We start from the raw sequence: 5,272 nt of genomic DNA on the forward strand, positions 1-5,272 counted from the left end.
ACTCTTTTCTGACTGTGAACCTCCAAAAGAAATATATTCCACATCTCAACCCAGAATATATACACATGTGCACACAGACACACACAACTCTAAAACAAAACATTTCATGAAATATTACCATTTTATAGAATGCATTCTGATATTTTCAACTTTATTAGTTTTATTTCTTTTTAAGTAGTGGTCATTGATCTTATGACCCATTATAGGGCTCCAAAATGCCTTAAAGGACATTGAAAAAAGGCTAGACTATTATTCCCTATGTTTGCAGTTCTCATTTAAATATCCATACAGGCAGTGACCTTAAGTTTGCCATGTTTACATGTCCCAGAAAGCCTCAGGACAGGCAAGACTCTCTCAGGATGTGGTGGGGGAGAGAATAGAAGGATTGGCAGGAGCCATGTTTGAGTTTCTCTTCCCTTCTCAGTAAGTATTTCCTGATATCAATATTTCTCAGGAGGCATAAATGTTTTCTCCTTTGTCTAGCTTGAGATATAGACTGAACTTCAAACAAGATTAGACTACTGCCTGCAGACTACCAGAGACAACTATTTATTTGAATGAACAGAATCATGGACTAAAATAAAAGGGAAAATAATATGTCTGGATTGTGACAATACATAGAAGCCATCTGATCCAACGCTGTTGGAGTACTATAGGGACAGTAAATTTTATCCCTTACTTAGAAGTTTAGAACCAGTGAAAAGCTGAAAATATCAACTTTATTACCAATAAAGCTGAACTGAAGAATGTTCTGGTTGATGACCAATAGGCTTTTTACTATTCTTTGAATTAAAATAATCTCCCCCAAAACTCCAACCTACAACTTGCAGAGGTCTAGCAACTTTAACCATGTATGATTAGAGAAGATTGCCCTCTCTATAAGGGCAGGCAGATCCAAATTCACCAATTAGGTAGGTCACCTGGAAGAACCAGGACAAATTCTCCTACCTGACCTCCTATGGGGAAAAAAAAAAAAAAAAAGAATGGGGAATAAGGATTTATCCCTGCCCAAACAAATTGGACCTAGCCCAGTAGTTGGTCAGTTAATTGGAAAAGTATATTAAAGCAGTGAATTATAAAAAGTGACAAATACAAACCTTAATATTTCATTTTCATTTCAAACCTATAAAGAACACCCACTTGCGAATCTTTTGATGTGAGGTCAAACCTTTTATGTGAGCAACAGTGGCGATTAGAATTCTTGAGTTGTTTTTCTTACATAATTCATGTCCATGATATATTTTCTATGCTTTCCAATTCGTTTTTTTAAAGTTGACTGAGGGGGACTTCCCTGGTGGTCCAATGGTTAAGACTCCGCGCTTCCACTGCAGGGGCCACAGGTTTGATCCCTGGTCCAGGAACTAAGATCCCGCATGCCCCGCAGCATGGCCAAAAATTAAAAATTAAAAAAATAAAGTTGAGTGAGGACTTAGAGCTTCTTGCAAAGCAATATAACTAGAGGCTCCCTCTTAAAAAAAAAAAATCCTTCTTAATTCTCTCACTCACGTCTGGTTTGACAATAATTTTCAACTGGTCTCTAATATTTCCAAAGCATTCAACTGACATTTCATAGAAACAACTCTTTCTTTTTCATGCTTATGTGTCATCAGTTTATGTAATTTTAATTAAATTAATTATACTCTGGCAAACAGCTGTCATAAGCAATTTTGGGATCAAACACAGCAGATTCTTATTAGGCATCTAACAAAACTGGTAGGAAGAAGTATGTAGATATTCCAGAGATGGACTCACTAATCCAAAGCATTCAGCAGGCATGGGCATTAGTCAATATGTTTATTTGGAGGGAATGGAAAGTGTTGATTCCAGAGAGTTCATTAAAACAAAACCGGTTAATGCTCATATACTAGTATAACCAACTCTGGGTGCATATATCTTAACATTCTTCTTCCATTATGTATCCACTTTATAAATGTTTATTGATATTCAGGACAGTGCCAGGCACTATACTAGGCCCTGAAGAAGCACAGCTCACTGAAAAGGAAGAAACTGGTATGTAAACAGGATGAAGAGGCAGGATGGAGAAGGAGGAATGTTAAGGAGCAAATCCCTTTACCTTCTCTCTACTCCATCCCCTCAAAATCACTGTCCCTCCATTCCCACTTAGCTAAAAAATGGCTTTAAATATCTTAGGATTGGCATGGCTATCACAGAAATCCCCATGGTAATACCACCTACTACATTAACAGTATATATATATATATATATATATATATATATATATATATATATATATACACACACACATATATATACACCTTATGTACTTTCCAGTGCTAATGAGATGATGCAGTTGGTCCATTCAGAGAAAGCTGTGGCAATGGGAATTGGTATAATCCTCTTAAAAAGCAATTTGACAGTACTTCCAAAGAGCCTTAATAGAGATGTGACTCTCTTTTGACTCATCAGTACCACTCCTAGAAACTTTTCCTTAAGAAAAAGTCCTCCCTCCTTTTCACAAAGATGAGACTGAAGGCAAAGAAGGAAGCCCCTGCCCTCCCAAAGCCGAAGCCAAAGCAAAGGCTTTGAAGACCAAGAAAGCAGAGTTGAATGTGTCCACGGCCAGAAAAAAGAAAAAGAGATTCGGCTGTCACCCACCTTGCCACAGCCCAAAGCACTGAGGCTCAGGAGGCAGCCCAAATATCCTGCAAAGAGCACCCCTAGGATAAATAAGCTTGATCGCTATGCCATCATCAAGTTCCCCCTCACCACCAAGTCAGCCATGAAGAAGACAGAAGACAACACACTTGTGTTCATTGTGGATGGCAAGGCCAATAAGCATCAAATTAAACAGGCTATGAAGAAGCTCTATGACATTGATGTGGCCAAGGTCAACAACTTGACCAGGCCTGATGGAAAAAAGAAGGCATATGTTCACCTGGCTCCTGACTATGATGCTTTGGATGTTGCCAACAAAATTGGGATTACCTAAACTGAGTCCAGCTGGCTAATTCTCAATATAAAAGTTTTCACTGAAAAAAAAAAGAAGAAGAAGAGAGAAAGAAAGAGAGAGAGAGAGAGAGAGAGAGAGAGAGAGAGAGAAAGAAAGAAAGAAAGAAAGAAAACAAAGAAGAGAAAGAAAGTTAGTTCTACCCAAAAGAGAATGGCCACATGCCTAATATTTACTACAACCTTATTTGTGATAGTGAAAGTTTGAAACATTTGAATAAGTAACTTATGGCATGCAACATTGTATAACTTACCACTGAGTATGTAACAGAAAACATTTGATTACATATTAAATGAAAAAAGATATAATTTGCTCAACTATACTGAGAACCACTGAATTATATACTTTTAAAGGGTGGGGCTTCCCGGGCTTCCCTGGTGGCGCAGTGGTTAAGAATCCGCCTCCCAATGCAGGGAACAAGGGTTCAAGCCCTGGTCTGGGAGGTTCTCACATGCTGTGGAGTAACGAAGCCCGTGCGCCACAACTACTGAGCCTGCGCTCTAGAGCCCGCGAGCCGCGCAACTACGGATACCCGCATGCCTAGAGCCCATGCTCCGCAACAAGAGAAGCCACCGCAATGAGAAGCCCACGCACCGCAAAGAAGAGTAGCCCCCGCTCACCGCAACTGGAGAAAGCACGCACGCAGCAAGGAAGAGCCAACGCAGCCAAAAAGAAATAAACAAAAGAAAGAAATAAATTTTTTTTAAAAAAGGGTGAACTTTTGGGAATTCCCTGGTGGTCCAATTGTTAGGACTGCGCTTTCACTGCCAGGGCCTGAGTTCAATCCCTGGTCGGATCCCCGTGTGGCCAAAAAAATATAAAAAAATAAAAGGGTGAACTTTGTGCATCATATCAATTTCTTTTAAAAAGATAAAATTCTCCATTTTTACTTTTGTGTCAGCCAAGATCAGGAGAAAACAGATGGCCTGCTCGATGTGTGTAACTGAAGAAAGTTAATGAAGGGACAGTGTATAAAGATGCTGGCAGGGTTGAGGGAAACCAGCAAGGGATAATGAAATACCCCAGGGCTAATGCTGAGAAGCCATTATCAACCATAGGCCTGAAGGGGCAAAGAGATGGAACCAGTGCTCAGTTAGAGCAACAGATGAAGGAGAGGGAGGGCCAATAGGAACTTTGACGAATACAGCGCTCTCTCTCTCTCTCTCTCTCTCTCTTCCTGTGGTACCTCCCACTGGCAGAACCCAAGAGGAAGCCTAAGGGCAAGTGACCCCAGATGACGCTGCCCTTCAAGGTCAGCCTCTAGAGAAGGATGGAGAGGAGTGAATCTGGAAGCAGATTATCTAGCAGGTATGTGATCATATAGCAATGTGAGAACCATCTAAACATATGGCCGAGGACCTTAAGGGAACCTGGAAAATCAGGGTTTGTAGGGATAAAAAGTGGAGGTAGTTAGAGAACGGGTAGGATGGGTAGAGGGGGCAGGAAAGATTTAACTCAGGCTGAGACAAGAATGAGAGCCAGACGCGGGAATGATTTATTGTTTGGTCAAATACTGAGCTAGAGTCTGAGCTCTGGAAGAGATTAATAGGAGATACAGAGCTAAATCAGAGTGTAGCATTAGAAATTCTTCCCCCATTGGCTATTACCCAGCCGTCTCTCCTTCCCAGCTAAAATTCATGCCTTCAACAAGTAATTGTTTAGTACCTATTATGTGCCAGGAACTGTTAGGCCCTGGGGATTGAGGAAGGAACAAAATTAACATCCTCACTCTCCTGGAGTTTACATCCTGGTGGGGGGAAAGAGACAACAGATAAGTAAATGTAAGTCAAGGGTGATAGGTGCTATAAAGAAAAGCACAGGAGAGAATGGAACTAAAATTCTGCCCATTCTACCTCTTTAAAAAAGCCCATACATGCCTACACACAGCAGAGCTCCTGAGTAAATCAGGACTTTGATATCTCTCACCTGACCTAAGATCAGACTATCCTAACTGATCTTCCCGCCTGCAGCACACTCCAACCAGTCCTCCACTCTGCTGTGAGGATCTTTCTGAAACAAATCTTGTCAGTACCCTGCTTTAAAAAGTACCCTCCAGGAACTTCCCTAGTGGTCCAGTGGTTAAGAATCGCCTTCCAAGGCAGGGGACACAGGTTCGATCCCTGGTCGGGGAACTAAGATCCCACATGCTGTGGGGCAACTAAGCCCAGGCCCACGCACCTCACCTGTAGAGCCCACGCACTCTGGAGCCTGTGCGCCACAACTAGAGAGAAGCCTGAGCTCCACAACTAGAGAGAGAAGCCTGCACTCTGCAACTAAGACCCGACACAGCCAAAAATAAAATAA

General features: G+C 41.4%; 1 pseudogene; it reads left to right on the forward strand.

The window, feature by feature from the left end:
* The first annotated feature begins 2,481 nt into the window (after positions 1 to 2,481).
* On the forward strand, positions 2,482 to 2,950 carry LOC103013244 (60S ribosomal protein L23a-like; annotated as a pseudogene).
* Positions 2,951 to 5,272: the final 2,322 nt, after the last annotated feature.

Source organism: Balaenoptera acutorostrata, chromosome 3 (genome assembly GCF_949987535.1).
Source record: "Balaenoptera acutorostrata chromosome 3, mBalAcu1.1, whole genome shotgun sequence".
Lineage (NCBI taxonomy): Eukaryota > Metazoa > Chordata > Mammalia > Artiodactyla > Balaenopteridae > Balaenoptera > Balaenoptera acutorostrata.